The following is an 18267-nucleotide window of genomic DNA, read 5'->3' on the forward strand; positions in this document are numbered from 1 at the left end:
TGTCCCAAGTAGAAACCAGCAGCAATCATGAGCTCTCAGACTGGGATGATTACAACGAGCAAGAGCTGTCCAAAGGAGAAGCCAGGAGCACCGACAAATTTTCTGACTGGGAAGAATGCCTGGAGCAAGAGCTGTCCCTCCGAGAAGTTGTTGGGTCGCCAGCACTCTCTGAATGGGAAGCGTACAGAGAGCAAGAGCTATCACAAGAAGATCTAGGTAGCTACCAAGAACCATCGGACTGGGAGGAGTCCATTGACCAACAATGTGCCAGAGAGGAAGACTTCAGCAGCCTGGAGGTGCCCGAAGAGAACGGTAATCTACCCTCCACACAGTCAAGCTTTGAAGATTACCGTGACAGAGAGCTGAAGCCGGGCAACTGGCACAGTACGAGCGCACACAGCATCACGGTCAAGCCCCTCCTGCCCGAGGACGACGACGGGGATGGAGTGAGCCTCCTGGAGCTCCATGAACAAGCCAGCGAGCGAACACAAGGAGGCTTTGCAGGAGAAGAGCTCCCAGTGCCCAAGCCTCGGGAGGCCTGGGGTGAGTGCCAGCCAGGCCCCCATAGGAAACGACCCTCACGCGTGAGGCGGGCACTGCGGGCTCTGCGCAGACTGTGCTGCTGTCCCTGCCTCGCGCCACAGCTCGAGGACTAGTGCCCGCTGCTGCCACCAGCACAGGCCCCACAGATGACACCTGGCCTGCAGCCTACCCACCATCCTGAGGCTTTAAGATAGCAATAACTATCCAAAGAAGATGAAGAAATGGCAGTCGTAAAGAAGAAATAAGACTAAAAACTGGAAGAAGAAGAAGACAATAAAGAAGAAGAAGAAATAGCAGTAGCAGTAAGAAAAACTAAGAAAATTAAGAGGATTAAGAAGAGTAAGATTAGTAAGAGGAAGAAATTGTTCTAGTAGTACATAGTAAGTCTAGGAATAAGAAGAATAAGATAGATAAGAAAGATAAGATAAATAAGAAGAGTAAGAAGAGTAAGTAGAAGAAATTGTAGTAAAATAGTAAATAATAAGAAGAATAAGTCAAGGAATATAAGGATAAGAAAGATATGAAGATAAAAGAGAATAAGAAGAATAAGACAAATAAGAAGAGTAAGATAAGTAAGAGGAAGAAATTGTAGTAGTAGTAGTAGTAAGTAAGAATAATAAGTCAAGAAATAAGAAAGATAAGATACAAAGAAGAAGAGAATAAGAAGAATAAGACGAATTAGAAGAGTAAGATAAGTAAGAGGAAGAAATTGTAGTAGTAGTAGTAAGAATAATAAGTCAAGAAATAAGAAAGATAAGATACAAAGAAGAAGAGAATAAGAAGAATAAGACAAATTAGAAGAGTAAGTAGAGTAAGTAGAGTAAGAAGAATAAGAAGAATAAAAAGAATAAGAAGAATAAGAAGAGTAAGAAGAATAAGAATAAGAAGAATAAGAAGAATAAGAAGAATTAGAAGAATTAGAAGAATTAGAAGAGTAAGAAGTGTAAGAAGTGTAAGAAGTGTAAGAAGTGTAAGAAGAAACCAGTAGTAGTAGTACTAAATAGTAATAATAAGTCTCGTAATAATAATAAATAGTAGTATAGTGAATAAATAAAATAATTATAATGATAATAATACTACTAGTAATATCAAGTTAATATACACATCCACACATCACCTAGAATCATGGAATGGTTTGGCTTGGGAAGGGCTTTAAAGCTCGTCTAGTTCTTTTCCTGATAACCTCCTGCTGTCTTGCTCTCTCTGTTTCTCTACATCACATTTCTTTGCAGCTGTCCTGTGGGAACTTAATCAGCTGGGATAGGTCATACCTTGAACTGGGTTCCTGACATGGAGGGTGTAAACCTGGGGCCTTGGAAGGCGGGGTGCTGGGGGGATGCTAATGGAGACATCCCAAAATAGGCAGGACCTTAGACTTTTAAGGTCAAAACCCCTGTCCTGCGGTCACAATCAGACACCTGCCCCCAGGGAACCCCGTCTATTGTGAAGTTCACCACATCCCCTGGTCTTTGGATGCAGTCCCTCTGACCACAATTACCCTGTGGTAATTCAAATATATCTTTGGGCACTCCATCGTACCCATCCCCATTATTCCTCCATGCTCAAGCAGGCCATACCTCATGAGAGGTCTCAGAACCCCACTGCCACACTGTCCCAAAGGGCAGAGGGCATCACTATCAGGTATCACAAGAAGCAGCAAGGGCTTTGACCACTCACTCAGGGAAAAAGTGTTTCTGATCTTTTAATCAGAACTTCCCCTGGTGGAAACTAAGGCCATTTCCTCTAACCCGGAAAGGACTGCATGCTGATCCGTCGGGATTTCGTCCATGAGAATAGGAACAGCCAGGAGGTATTGCTCCCCTGACCCCAGGCACACTGCACGACTCTTTGACACACACAGCTCTTCCAAAACAAATGAAAGTCAGCTTTAAGACAGGAATAAGCTTTAAGACAGGAATAACAATCAGACAAAGATGAAGAAATGGCAGTAGGAAAGAAGAAGAAGAAATAAGAATAAAAATAGGAAAAAGAAGAAGAGGATAAAGAAGAAGAGGAAATAGAAGCAGCAGTAAGAAAGATTAAGAGGAAGAAGAGGAAGAAATTGTAGTAGTAAATAATAAGAAGAAGAAGTCTAAAAATAAGAAGGATATGAAAAATAAGAAGAAAAAGAAAAAGAAGAATAAGAAGAAAAATATGAATAAAATTATTAAGGTGAATTAAAAGAAAAAGAATAAAAAGAATAAAAAGAATAAAAAGAATAAATAGAATAAAAAGAATAAAAAGAATAAAAAGAATAGGAAGAGGTGGAAGAGGAGGAAGAAGAGGAGGAAGAGGAGGAAGAGGAGGAAGAGGAGGAAGAGGAGGAAGAGGAGGAAGAGGAGGAAGAGGAGGAAGAGGAGGAAGAGGAGGAAGAGGAGGAAGAGGAGGAAGAGGAGGAAGAGGAGGAAGAAGAGGAAGAAGAGGAAGAAGAGGAAGAAGAGGAAGGACAGGAAGGACAGGAAGGACAGGAAGAAGAGGAAAACATTATACTAGTAGTAAATAATAAGTCTAGGAAGAAGAACTAGAAAATGTAAAGAACAAAATGAAATAACAGTATAGTAGAAAAATAAAATAGTTATAACGATAATAATATTAATAGTAATATCAAGTTGATACATACATCCACACATCATCTAGAATCATGGAATGCTTTGGCTTAGGAAGGGCCTTAAAGACCATCTGGTTCTTTACCTGATAACCTTCTGCTCTCTTGCTCTCTCTCTCTCTCTGAGACCTTTTTCCTGTTTCTTTCTACCTCTGTAAGTCACCTTTCTTTGCACATGACTAGAAGAGATGCAACAGATCCAGAGTCTGTTGCAGGAGACTGTCAAACTTGGCCCCTGCCATGGGAGGTACTTGGGCATTCCCGCCTGGCCCAAATGTGTATTATTCCACTGAACTGCAGGTTTTTGGGGCACCCTCAGCACCAAGAAGACCCGATGGACAGCATCAAGGGGACTCTACTGGCATGCACAGAGCAGTGAGGGTTTCTACTTAATCTGTCTCTGTTACTCTTTTTCTCTTTCTCTCTCTCTCTCTCTCTCATTTAGTGTTCATTAAAACCCATCCTACTGGCTTGGGAGTGTGATGTGGTTTGCACCTTAATTTGGGCAGAGGCATTTTGGATCATTTTAATAAGCAGATGATAACAAGGGGCTAGAAGCCCACAAGCCCAGGGGCTGCTCCATGACACCTGCAGCGGCTTTGACCGTTGAAGGGCTGCGGGTGTGGCCCTTGGCAACACAGGCGTGATGTGTCAGGGCCCTTGGCGATGTGGAACCTTGCGGTGCCCAGAGAGCCTTGTGACACGGCGGAGCCACGCCCTGCAGGGGTGTACAGGGGCTGTAGAACCTTGCAGTGGCCAGTCCCGTGAGAGCCACCGTGTCGCAAGGCAGCAACTCTCGGGATCTCGCGCGACAGAACGTCCGAGACACAGCAAGATAAGGTGGACCGCAACTCCGAGGCAAAGGAGGAAAAGGCACCAGCATCTTCTGGCCTAGGCGACAACATTCCGACAGCACAGACAGACAGGTCAGTCCGTGCCACATACACCCCATAGCAAGCAACCAAGCTCAGCTGGACTCAGCAGGGAACATCAGCTCTGAGACCATGAGCCAGGTTTGCCTCGAGACCCAGCAATCTGACCAGCAAACACAGGAACAGAGGGACCTGGAGCAGAGCATGGCTGCACAAGAACATGCAGCAGCTCCAGGAAAAAGGGAATTGGTCCCGATCTCCTCCCCTGCTTCCAGCCCAAGCCGCAGCCAGGCTCAGCTGGACTCAGCAGAGAACATCAGCTCTGAGACCATGAGCCAGGTTTGCCCCGAGACCCAGCAATCTGACCAGCACACACAGGAACAGAGGGACCTGGAGCAGAGCATGGCTGCACAAGAACATGCAGCAGCTGCAGGAGAAAGGGAATTGGCCCCGATCTCCTCCCCTGCTTCCAGCCCAAGCCGCAGCCAGGCTCAGCTGGACTCAGAAGAGAACATCAGCTCTGAGACCATGAGCCTGGTTTGCCTCGAGACCCAGCAATCTGACCAGCACACACAGGAACAGAGGGACCTGGAGCAGAGCATGGCTGCACAAGAACATGCAGCAGCTGCAGGAGAAAGGGAATTGGTCCCGATCTCCTCCCCTGCTTCCAGCCCAAGCCGCAGCCAGGCTCAGCTGGACTCAGAAGAGAACATCAGCTCTGAGACCATGAGCCAGGTTTGCCTCGAGACCCAGCAATCTGACCAGCACACACAGGAACAGAGGGACCTGGAGCAGAGCATGGCTGCACAAGAACATGCAGCAGCTGCAGGAGAAAGGGAATTGGCCCCGATCTCCTCCCCTGCTTCCAGCCCAAGCCGCAGCCAGGCTCAGCTGGACTCAGAAGAGAACATCAGCTCTGAGACCATGAGCCAGGTTTGCCTCGAGACCCAGCAATCTGACCAGCACACAGAGGAACAGAGGGACCTGGAGCAGAGCATGGCTGCACAAGAACATGCAGCAGCTGCAGGAGAAAGGGAATTGGCCCCGATCTCCTCCCCTGCTTCCAGCCCAAGCCGCAGCCAGGCTCAGCTGGACTCAGCAGAGAACATCAGCTCTGAGACCATGAGCCAGGTTTGCCTCGAGACCCAGCAATCTGACCAGCACACACAGGAACAGAGGGACCTGGAGCAGAGCATGGCTGCACAAGAACATGCAGCAGCTGCAGGAGAAAGGGAATTGGCCCCGATCTCCTCCCCTGCTTCCAGCCCAAGCCGCAGCCAGGCTCAGCTGGACTCAGAAGAGAACATCAGCTCTGAGAACATGAGCCAGGTTTGCCTCGAGACCCAGCAATCTGACCAGCACACACAGGAACAGAGGGACCTGGAGCAGAGCATGGCTGCACAAGAACATGCAGCAGCTGCAGGAGAAAGGGAATTGGTCCCGATCTCCTCCCCTGCTTCCAGCCCAAGCCGCAGCCAGGCTCAGGTGGACTCAGAAGAGAACATCAGCTCTGAGACCATGAGCCAGGTTTGCCTCGAGACCCAGCAATCTGACCAGCACACACAGGAACAGAGGGACCTGGAGCAGAGCATGGCTGCACAAGAACATGCAGCAGCTGCAGGAGAAAGGGAATTGGTCCCGATCTCCTCCCCTGCTTCCAGCCCAAGCCGCAGCCAGGCTCAGCTGGACTCAGAAGAGAACATCAGCTCTGAGACCATGAGCCAGGTTTGCCTCGAGACCCAGCAATCTGACCAGCACACACAGGAACAGAGGGACCTGGAGCAGAGCATGGCTGCACAAGAACATGCAGCAGCTGCAGGAGAAAGGGAATTGGTCCCGATCTCCTCCCCTGCTTCCAGCCCAAGCCGCAGCCAGGCTCAGCTGGACTCAGAAGAGAACATCAGCTCTGAGACCATGAGCCAGGTTTGCCTCGAGACCCAGCAATCTGACCAGCACACACAGGAACAGAGGGACCTGGAGCAGAGCATGGCTGCACAAGAACATGCAGCAGCTGCAGGAGAAAGGGAATTGGCCCCGATCTCCTCCCCTGCTTCCAGCCCAAGCCGCAGCCAGGCTCAGCTGGACTCAGAAGAGAACATCAGCTCTGAGACCATGAGCCAGGTTTGCCTCGAGACCCAGCAATCTGACCAGCACACACAGGAACACAGGGACCTGGAGCAGAGCATGGCTGCACAAGAACATGCAGCAGCTCCAGGAGAAAGGGAATTGGTCCCGATCTCCTCCCCTGCTTCCAGCCCAAGCCGCAGCCAGGCTCAGCTGGACTCAGAAGAGAACATCAGCTCTGAGACCATGAGCCAGGTTTGCCTCGAGACCCAGCAATCTGACCAGCACACACAGGAACAGAGGGACCTGGAGCAGAGCATGGCTGCACAAGAACATGCAGCAGCTGCAGGAGAAAGGGAATTGGTCCCGATCTCCTCCCCTGCTTCCAGCCCAAGCCGCAGCCAGGCTCAGCTGGACTCAGAAGAGAACATCAGCTCTGAGACCATGAGCCAGGTTTGCCTCGAGACCCAGCAATCTGACCAGCACACACAGGAACAGAGGGACCTGGAGCAGAGCATGGCTGCACAAGAACATGCAGCAGCTGCAGGAGAAAGGGAATTGGTCCCGATCTCCTCCCCTGCTTCCAGCCCAAGCCGCAGCCAGGCTCAGCTGGACTCAGAAGAGAACATCAGCTCTGAGACCATGAGCCTGGATTGCCTCGAGACCCAGCAATCTGACCAGCACACACAGGAACAGAGGGACCTGGAGCAGAGCATGGCTGCACAAGAACATGCAGCAGCTGCAGGAGAAAGGGAATTGGTCCCGATCTCCTCCCCTGCTTCCAGCCCAAGCCGCAGCCAGGCTCAGCTGGACTCAGAAGAGAACATCAGCTCTGAGACCATGAGCCAGGTTTGCCTCGTGACCCAGCAATCTGACCAGCACACACAGGAACAGAGGGACCTGGAGCAGAGCATGGCTGCACAAGAACATGCAGCAGCTGCAGGAGAAAGGGAATTGGTCCCGATCTCCTCCCCTGCTTCCAGCCCAAGCCGCAGCCAGGCTCAGCTGGACTCAGAAGAGAACATCAGCTCTGAGAACATGAGCCAGGTTTGCCTCGAGACCCAGCAATCTGACCAGCACACACAGGAACAGAGGGACCTGGAGCAGAGCATGGCTGCACAAGAACATGCAGCAGCTGCAGGAGAAAGGGAATTGGTCCCGATCTCCTCCCCTGCTTCCAGCCCAAGCCGCAGCCAGGCTCAGCTGGACTCAGAAGAGAACATCAGCTCTGAGACCATGAGCCAGGTTTGCCTCGAGACCCAGCAATCTGACCAGCACACACAGGAACAGAGGGACCTGGAGCAGAGCATGGCTGCACAAGAACATGCAGCAGCTGCAGGAGAAAGGGAATTGGTCCCGATCTCCTCCCCTGCTTCCAGCCCAAGCCGCAGCCAGGCTCAGCTGGACTCAGAAGAGAACATCAGCTTTGAGACCATGAGCCAGGTTTGCCTCGAGACCCAGCAATCTGACCAGCACACACAGGAACAGAGGGACCTGGAGCAGAGCATGGCTGCACAAGAACATGCAGCAGCTGCAGGAGAAAGGGAATTGGTCCCGATCTCCTCCCCTGCTTCCAGCCCAAGCCGCAGCCAGGCTCAGCTGGACTCAGAAGAGAACATCAGCTCTGAGACCATGAGCCTGGATTGCCTCGAGACCCAGCAATCTGACCAGCACACACAGGAACAGAGGGACCTGGAGCAGAGCATGGCTGCACAAGAACATGCAGCAGCTGCAGGAGAAAGGGAATTGGTCCCGATCTCCTCCCCTGCTTCCAGCCCAAGCCGCAGCCAGGCTCAGCTGGACTCAGAAGAGAACATCAGCTCTGAGACCATGAGCCAGGTTTGCCTCGAGACCCAGCAATCTGACCAGCACACACAGGAACAGAGGGACCTGGAGCAGAGCATGGCTGCACAAGAACATGCAGCAGCTGCAGGAGAAAGGGAATTGGTCCCGATCTCTGCTCCACACAGTCCAAGCTGCTCCCCCAGCCCGGTATCCAGCCCACTGCAATCCCTTACCCTCAGCAAGCTTCTAGAGGAGGAGGAGGAGGCAGAGAGGGGCTCAGTCCGATCAGAGCAAGAGGGTGAGGAGGCTGTATTGGCTGGGGAGCTTGAGCTTTCCCAGTGTAAAGATAAGAAAGTGACAGAGCTGCTCCGAGGAGATGCAGGCAGCTACAAGGACATGTCCCAGGGGGAAGCCTGTGGTGAGCAAGACCTGTCCCAAGTAGAAACCAGCAGCAATCATGAGCTCTCAGACTGGGATGATTACAACGAGCAAGAGCTGTCCAAAGGAGAAGCCAGGAGCACCGACAAATTTTCTGACTGGGAAGAATGCCTGGAGCAAGAGCTGTCCCTCCGAGAAGTTGTTGGGTCGCCAGCACTCTCTGAATGGGAAGCGTACAGAGAGCAAGAGCTATCACAAGAAGATCTAGGTAGCTACCAAGAACCATCGGACTGGGAGGAGTCCATTGACCAACAATGTGCCAGAGAGGAAGACTTCAGCAGCCTGGAGGTGCCCGAAGAGAACGGTAATCTACCCTCCACACAGTCAAGCTTTGAAGATTACCGTGACAGAGAGCTCAAGCAGGGCAACTGGCACAGTACGAGCGCACACAGCATCACGGTCAAGCCCCTCCTGCCCGAGGACGACGACGGGGATGGAGTGAGCCTCCTGGAGCTCCATGAACAAGCCAGCGAGCGAACACAAGGAGGCTTTGCAGGAGAAGAGCTCCCAGTGCCCAAGCCTCGGGAGGCCTGGGGTGAGTGCCAGCCGGGCCCCCATAGGAAACGACCCTCACGCGTGAGGCGGGCACTGCGGGCTCTGCGCAGACTGTGCTGCTGTCCCTGCCTCGCACCACAGCTCGAGGACTAGTGCCCGCTGCTGCCACCAGCACAGGCCCCACAGATGACACCTGGCCTGCAGCCTACCCACCATCCTGAGGCTTTAAGATAGCAATAACTATCCAAAGAAGATGAAGAAATGGCAGTCGTAAAGAAGAAATAAGACTAAAAACTGGAAGAAGAAGAAGACAATAAAGAAGAAGAAGAAATAGCAGTAGCAGTAAGAAAAACTAAGAAAATTAAGAGGATTAAGAAGAGTAAGATTAGTAAGAGGAAGAAATTGTTCTAGTAGTACATAGTAAGTCTAGGAATAAGAAGAATAAGATAGATAAGAAAGATAACATAAATAAGAAGAGTAAGAAGAGTAAGTAGAAGAAATTGTAGTAAAATAGTAAATAATAAGAAGAATAAGTCAAGGAATATAAGGATAAGAAAGATATGAAGATAAAAGAGAATAAGAAGAATAAGACAAATAAGAAGAGTAAGATAAGTAAGAGGAAGAAATTGTAGTAGTAGTAGTAGTAAGTAAGAATAATAAGTCAAGAAATAAGAAAGATAAGATACAAAGAAGAAGAGAATAAGAAGAATAAGACAAATTAGAAGAGTAAGATAAGTAAGAGGAAGAAATTGTAGTAGTAGTAGTAAGAATAATAAGTCAAGAAATAAGAAAGATAAGATACAAAGAAGAAGAGAATAAGAAGAATAAGACAAATTAGAAGAGTAAGTAGAGTAAGTAGAGTAAGAAGAATAAGAAGAATAAAAAGAATAAGAAGAATAAGAAGAGTAAGAAGAATAAGAATAAGAAGAATAAGAAGAATAAGAAGAATTAGAAGAATTAGAAGAATTAGAAGAGTAAGAAGTGTAAGAAGTGTAAGAAGTGTAAGAAGTGTAAGAAGAAACCAGTAGTAGTAGTACTAAATAGTAATAATAAGTCTCGTAATAATAATAAATAGTAGTATAGTGAATAAATAAAATAATTATAATGATAATAATACTACTAGTAATATCAAGTTAATATACACATCCACACATCACCTAGAATCATGGAATGGTTTGGCTTGGGAAGGGCTTTAAAGCTCGTCTAGTTCTTTTCCTGATAACCTCCTGCTGTCTTGCTCTCTCTGTTTCTCTACATCACATTTCTTTGCAGCTGTCCTGTGGGAACTTAATCAGCTGGGATAGGTCATACCTTGGACTGGGTTCCTGACATGGAGGGTGTAAACCTGGGGCCTTGGAAGGCGGGGTGCTGGGGGGATGCTAATGGAGTCATCCCAAAATAGGCAGGACCTTAGACTTTTAAGGTCAAAACCCCTGTCCTGCGGTCACAATCAGACACCTGCCCCCAGGGAACCCCGTCTATTGTGAAGTTCACCACATCCCCTGGTCTTTGGATGCAGTCCCTCTGACCACAATTACCCTGTGGTAATTTAAATATATCTTTGGGCACTCCATCGTACCCATCCCCATTTATTCCTCCATGCTCGATCCAGCTGATGTGGACAACAGGTCTCAGAACCCCACTATGACACTGACCCGTTTAGTAAAAAAAAAAAAAAAAAAAAAAAAGTAATTTAAGACCAGTGACCAACTTTGAAGTGAAAAATTTCACACCAATGTATCATCTGTCTGCTGTGCTCCCCAAAACCTGGGAATTCGTTGGTATAAAAATCCAGAACTGGATCTCCTTCCACCATAACCCCTGAAACTGAGGATGGGGAAACTGTTCTCCAGAAGGGCCCTGCAGCATGGAGCTAGTGGGCAGTGCAGAGCCTACCAGGTAACTTTTGGTCTGAGAAAATATACATATAAACAGGCCACAACTGTTGGCTTGGTATTAGCCAGAGAGGACCTTCCTGACTGCCCAGGGAAGGGCAGGACACTCACACAATTCCACAGTGCAGCAATTTGTGCACTGATTTCAGAAGCATGTGCACCCTTCCAAACCAGTGTAAGGAGAGCTGGCCAACAATCAGCACCTGTATAGATACCACAGCTGAAGAAAGAGGAGGGCTGCCAGTTACAACCATGGGCTACTGTTGGTTGGTTATAGAGATCCTTTGTATGCTTCTCACGCCTCTTTGTCAAGGTCTAATTCATCAAACAAGAAAATGTAGACTATGCATAAATTTTACATTCTGTGTTAAGTGATTTACCTGCAGTAGGAGCCAGTACTGGTGGTTCAAACTAAAAGATGCTCTAAAGATACAAATTGTAACTGTATTCAGACTATATTACTTCAGGGAGGCACCTCAGTCACTCCTGCCAGAAACTAGTCACCAAAGTCAGCTAAACCCATAGTACTGACTTTGCACACACACTCTGGAAAATGTTTTTCTGATATCCCAAAGTCTGGGATTTTGCATGGTTGCTAGCAGAACAGCTACCAGCAAGGAGCACCAAGTGCTAACTCAGCAGCCAGACACATTTCCTGCAACCTGGGTACCAAACAGTCTCCTATACACTCAGCTCACTCTATTTAGATCCTGTCATGCAGCAGATTTAATTTTGCAAATTAACCTTAACATTAAACCATAAAAAAAAAATTCCTTTGGTAATATTTTTTCCTGGAGAAGCATTGCATCATTTCAGACACCAATTGTAGATTCTTGTTTTGAGAAACCAGTTTCTGCATACCAGCAGCAATTCAGCGTGTCTGATGCTGAACGGCTCTCTGGAGGGTGTAGCTGTCTTCCACTAGCAATATATACATGAGGATACCAGTTTAACTTTAGCACAATTCTGATGCCTAAAATTAAGAAACATACATTCCCACCTGTGTTACTCAACTGCAAAGACATATGAGAATGGAGAGAAGAAAATAATAATAAGCAAAAAGAACATTGTATAATTCCACTTAGGAGTTGTGCTTCCAATTATCAAACTATTAGACATTAACAAATATGAGAACTGACACCAAGTATCATTTACAATGTTTAAGGATAAATCTACAGAATCAATGCTCAGAGGAACAACTACAGTAGTATTGCCTACAGTGTGTTATCTTAACCACATTATTGTTCCTTGTTCCTTATTGTTATTATTCTTCTAGATCATAAATCAAGGAACAATAGACTAAAAGGCTACAAAAACATAGTTTATGAAATAGACAGGGCTGTTAATAGTGTTCACCAGTTGCTCTCCAGACCAAGGCTGGTGTTTTAAGCCTTATCTAAAAGCAAGAAACAAAAGGTTACAAAGTGCTCATAACACCATCCATTCCAGGATCTGATTTTTATTTTGAAGGAGTAATTCAAACTGCATCAAAATGACGTGATAGGTCATTTTCACATCTTTGACTCAGCAAACTAATAAGAGTTGACTGTGCTCAAATGAAAAAATACATGTGTTGGAGACAAAAATTTGGATGGTCAGACAACTTTACTCTTGTATATATGAAAAGATCTGAGATTATTTTGACAAGTGTCCAGCTGAATTAGTCAGACAGGCAATCAGTCAAGTGTTTATTGGTGTCACACAAAGGACCATGGAAAGCTACAGCATCATTTTAATTAAACCACTGAAATCAAGTTAGAAAAAAGTCCTGTTAAAGGTACTCATAATCCCCAGAACCATCTACATGACATATGTAACTATAACCACTGACTGCCTGCAGGTCCTAGTGTGGCCCACAGCACTGCTAACCCTCAGGAATCACACACAGTCTAGACAAGAGCTGAAAATCATAAGGGGCTGCCTGCTCCAGTTTCCCTGAAATTGTCCATAATCAGAAAATTGAAGTGACGATTTGATTTTTAGCAACAAAGCCCCATGCAACTCTTAGCTGAAACTGCCCCTCACAGGCACTTAAAAGGAACACAGCCCAATTTTGTTTGCAGGTCATTGTAGATACGACCCAGTAATGCAACCAAGTATAACTCTGCCTTCCTTAGTAGAATTCCCCACCCACTTACACTCTGACAATCAGCCAGGAAAGAACTTCTTAACTAGGGCAGAACTACCACTACAGCAGCTTTGGGAGACAGACGGGACTGAAAAAGCAGGTGGCTCTTTAGATTTAGGATTCCAGATTTGTCTGTCCATTAGTAATGATCCACCTACTGTGTTCTTGTGAAATACGAATCTTTTCAAGCACTTTAAAATCACATTCATCAGCTATTTTACATTAAAGATTACAGTATTAGACTATGTGACTGAGGTGGAGAACAGATTCAGGCAGCTGGGAGTGACAAAGAAGAAAAGCAGTATTCATATGGGCAGCAGTTCCTTTCTTCATGCTACTGCCACCAGGCAAGAAATCAGGAACATATTCTGACTTTCAGCAACTGGACAACAAGCAAACAAAATTAAAACTAGAATAAGCAAACACAGACTGTATTCTCCAAGTGCCATAACCCAGCAAGAGCTGAGAAGGACACATCTGCCTTACTGCTACAGTGCTGTGACCACGAATGACATGTAGCCACATCCCCTGAAACAGAACTTCTCAAGTCAGTTTTGCTAAATCACATGTCTCAGGAAGTGTATTTCCCAATTAAAGGCTGTATTTCACTGCAGACTTTGCAATAGTTTAAATCTCCTATGACATGGAGAAGAAAAGGTTCAAATCTCAAAATACAGGAAACAGGGTGGCATCTCAAAGTGATAGCACTTCCAGAGCAAGTGGGTGTCTGTGTTCACAAAGAGACATGGCTGTGTTTATTTTGGTTTGTTTTATAGAAATCCCAAGAAATTACCCATGCCCATCTAACCAACCACTTGCAATGTACCACTGAAAATAGATATATACACTGCTTTTATTTTCCCTAAAATCAACTTGACTAGCTCTCATTCTTCTCATATTATTTTAGACAGTCAATGTATTTTCTTCCCACTGGACAGAGAATGAACACATTATCTTTCCATCTTACAGGGCCCCTGACAGCCAAATAAAACATGGTTATTACTGTCAGAACTCAAATGAAATATTCTGAACATGGCAAGAAGTTATTAGCCTGATGTTCAGAAGACAAGCTAGAAATGGAAATGGGAAGGAAAAATATTTCCCCTATTTTTATAGGCTTTTGTGGGAAAATTAAGTTATCTTCTTGTTGAAATAGGTTTAAGTTGGATTTCTTTTTGCTATGTTGAAATATCCTAATTATTCCATTAGGAAGATGCAGGATATTAATTTTTATTAATCAAAATACTGATAAATGAGAGAGCAATTATTGAAAAACATTAATATTACTTTAATATTTTAAATTATACACACTAAATCAAACAGGTAATGTCATTTCAGTGCACAGTAAATTCACAGCAAGTAAGATTTGTGATAACACAGTTAAACCCAGAAGCACTAAATAAAAGCATTCACCTTTCAAACCTCTGCACTTTAAAAACAAGCCAACAACAAACACCATGGCTGAAATGTTCTCTATACAGAGACTGCCTACTTTAACTAGGCTCACCTATAATTAGACAGCACAATCTACTCTGCATAATAACTGAAAAATATAGAACAATGGAGCAACAGTGAAGAAAAGGGAGATTATTTTCCCTGCACACTCAAGCGGTGGTAAAAATGACAAAGTAAAAATCAGTGAGATGCCATCTCTCCCAGTACACTAGTGAGAGAAGAATTGAGCTGAAAATTGTACTTATTACAGTTTTAAAGACACATCAGTGTGGTTTGAGGCGAATCTCAGCACCACTGGTGCCCAGGGAGGAGCCAGGCAGCCCCCACCACTCGGTGCTGCAGTCAGCAGCTGCCAAAGGACACTTGTCTTCAGTGGGTTCCTGCGAGCATCCTTACTGCCTAGAACCATCCGGAGGGATCCATACTGCTTGATCATAAAATCACATCCCTTGACAGCATGCGCATAAAAATGGCATTAAAACAAATTAACTGTGTACTAGCATTCAGCAGCATGCCATTTTGACACTTGAGCGGGTAAGTCCACTGATACTTTCAATGTATATTAAAGATAGATCCATGTGGAAAAGCAATTCTCAAAACATTTCTAGAAAATTAAGCATTTACTAAATGAGTTTTTGAAACCCCCACAAAACACACACAAAAAAAAACCCTGAACAGGCAGATGTCCTGGATGCACCTGTCCCAGTATTCTGCTTCTAACAACCTGCAACAGCAGATGCCATAAGAACAGGGCAAAAATATTTCCTGTCTGTTCTCTCATGACCTGCAGCTCAAGGACATCCTAAATTACACAGTCTTTCTTCTTAGTCTCTTTAAGCCAAAATTAAATATACATTTATAATACAAATATTTTGAAAATTATCTAAATCCAGGCTCTGGGATTTAGTGCTGTTTATGCCACTTGTTCAGATCTAATCAGATCTGTTCTTTTCAAGCAGTGCATTTCAACCCAAAACTTCAAAATTATAAAACTAAAAAGCTTTTCACTATTTTTTTCTGCTACAATTTGTATGAACTTGATCCACACAAACTTCAAAATATGTTTCAAATGAGTCTGAATATCCAGCATATGTGATATCCACGGAAATAACCCAAAAAGCCCTATTTAGCTCTAAAGACGTCACTGTGTTTTCAAATTTAAAGACTATTTACTTATACCAACAAAGTAATTTTTTGCACTGCTTCCTTTTCTGAGTTACAGAAACTCTGAAAGAACCCTGGAGCTGCTGACACTGTGTGTCATCCATCAGCCAGGTGCAACTGCCACCTGAAGGATCAGCTTCAAAGCTCCCATATTTCATATTTTAATAGTCGGCTCTGGTTCTGCTAGAGTGCCAGAGACTCAACATTCACCCTCAGACTCTCACTGCAGACCAGCCACTGAGGTTTCCTTCAGAGCTCTGGTCACCTCCAGCACACAGATCTCTGCAATGTGCCCATCTCTCTCCTCCTGGAAAACTCCCCTGGCCTTTCGGCAAAGTCCCAGTGCCCAACGCAAGCGCTGACAAAAGTTATAAAGAGCTGCTCTCAACTTTGATGGTTTTCTCTGAACTTCAAGGCACATTCAGTGAAAGGGACACAGTTCCTTCTGTGAAAATAAGTTTTGCACACTCACAAAGCAGTAGGATCATCAAGTATTTTCCCTTCATCTGCAAAGTGATAAATAGTTTTTTAGCCTTTAGCTGTTTAGAGTAAAATAAAACAACAGGACCACAATACTACTATGTTCTGTTCTTTAAGTAATTCTGTTTTTCATTATTTTAAATCATATTATATTGTATTTTATGCCCCTTTCTGGGAAGAAAAAAAAAAAAAAAAGATAACTAAATAAGATTTCAAAACCATTTAAATATATCGAAGTACTTTACAAATAAGACTTACATGTTCACTTTCTATGACATGATTAGGAATCTTTCTATAAAAGCCCTAAGTTCTGGAACTGTAATTGCATCATGCCTTTCAAACCAGGTACTTAATCTGACACATTAGAATCCATATTTTATAGTTCTACATTGCCCCAGAAAGGGGCGCGGAGGGATAGAAATCCAAAACCCAAACTTACAGCTTCATGGTTATTTTAAGTCAAAAATGTACCACGTTCTAAAAGTAACCAGAGAGGCTACAGCAGGAACAAAAGAAAAAAAAAAATAAAATTCAGGTACAGAACTTGAATTAGCTTTTATGAAATTTTTTCATAGTCTTTTCAGGCTTTTTCAGGTCTCTTCCAACCTAGTCATTGATTCTGTGATTCTATTAAAGCCATCTTGGATGAGAACCCATAGGGTTTATACCAGCTCATTTTATGAAACCCAAGCATACTATTTAACCAGCATCTTACAAACCTATTCAAAATGGAGTTCTCTGAGTTACTTAAGCAATTCAACCATTGATATAATTAATTTTGATGTAAATCTCTCTCAGGGGCTTTAATGAGCCGAGTCAGGAAAATCCAAATTAAATTAAAGAAACATACACTAGACCTCAGAAGCTCGTAAGTTATGATGTTAACAGTATTTCCCCAACACTACCTAGAAATAGCATATTAATAATAATGTTTAAAATGCAGTTAGTTAGTTCTTTGAGGAACATAGAAATTACTCAAGAAGTCCTAGAAATATTTTTGAAATATTTAGTTCAAATTAAGATTCTAGGACAATTAGACACAATGGTTTTGCTTCTACATTATGCACCTACTTCCCCTACTGTTCTGGAATCAGCACACAACAAAATTGAGTCCTAAAGTTCTAGAGGGGGAAATGAGAACACTCATTTCCAGACCTCCTTGACTCCACAGATGAAGTCCAACACTTCTTGTATAGGGCCAGCATGCTGATGGCTATCCCAGCCTCCTCCACTGCAGGCTTCTTGGAGCAGGAAAGAGGGCCAGCTTAAGAACCTAGCAAAGCAACACCTAGCCCAAAAAAAGTTGTGACTACAAACAGTGTTAGTGCATGAAAGCAAACTGAAGGAAAGCAGAGTAAAAGGCAGAATTGAGTGCAAAGACACTATAATCAGTTTCCACAACCAGTTACAATTGCTTCTTTTTCCCCCCAAACCTTACGCATGATAAATAAAAAAGCAAGATGAGTAAGGCATCACTGGTCCAGTCTATAATCAGGGTGACCTAATGTCATGGTTTCAAAGCATTAGCTAAAAAAAAATCAGTAGAAAACTTACTCATTTCTTCCTGTGAGATATGGATTAGAAAAAGGGCAAAACAGGCTTAAAACTTAAAAGAAACAAAGAAAGTTTATTAACAAAAACTACAAGAATAAGAAACCAGAATAAAAACTTTCAGAAACTGTGGCAATGTGCCTCAGGGAGACAAAGAGTTACTTTTCAGATAAGCATTGTCCCACCCCAAACCCCTTGTGAAAGGCGGCCCAGGAGTTCTGATTGGGTTTGAGTCCCTGGGGGGTTTCTCCCTTGTTGTGTTTCTAGTGGTCCCTGACCCTGAACTCCACCCTCAAAGGTGGAGACCCTCAAGAGTTCTGTCCCTCAAAAACCCCTGCTCAGCCTCTGTTCGGAGCTCTCTGTTCTGGATCTGGGTTTGTTCCCATGCTGAATAAATGGTTTCATGAACAGAGGCTCGTCTCGTTGGTGTTCCATGCTGGTCCCCAGAACCTTGCAGCTTCCCTGGACAAGATCCTGAGGTTGCGGACTGCAACAAGAAACCCTTTTTCCGCCATTACCCAACCATTCTCTTGTTCACATGACAACATAGACAAAAAAAAACTGGTGGTTAAAACAGTCTTAATTTTGTTATAGTCTCTTTATCAGTCTTTGTACAGAAAAATAAGTTTTGTTCTGCTAATTTATGGAGTTTTTCACAAGAAAACCATTTTCTTCATGGCTTTCTATTTCTCTGATGTCAGCTGCCCGGAAATTCTGTCATCAGTCCTCTCCTCCCATTTCACACTACTCTGAGGTAGGTTTTTGGGCCATGAAGTCAAGGGGTGTCATTTT

The 18267-nt window shown here is 44.7% G+C and overlaps 1 protein-coding gene across 29 annotated transcripts in view; it reads right to left on the reverse strand.

The window, feature by feature from the left end:
* The window catches only part of PARD3 (par-3 family cell polarity regulator), a 487559-nt gene that overhangs the window by 344732 nt on the left and 124560 nt on the right, over positions 1-18267 (reverse strand). The window lies entirely within an intron of this gene.

Source organism: Cyanistes caeruleus, chromosome 1 (genome assembly GCF_971803275.1).
Source record: "Cyanistes caeruleus chromosome 1, bCyaCae1.hap1.1, whole genome shotgun sequence".
Taxonomy (NCBI): Eukaryota; Metazoa; Chordata; class Aves; order Passeriformes; family Paridae; genus Cyanistes; species Cyanistes caeruleus.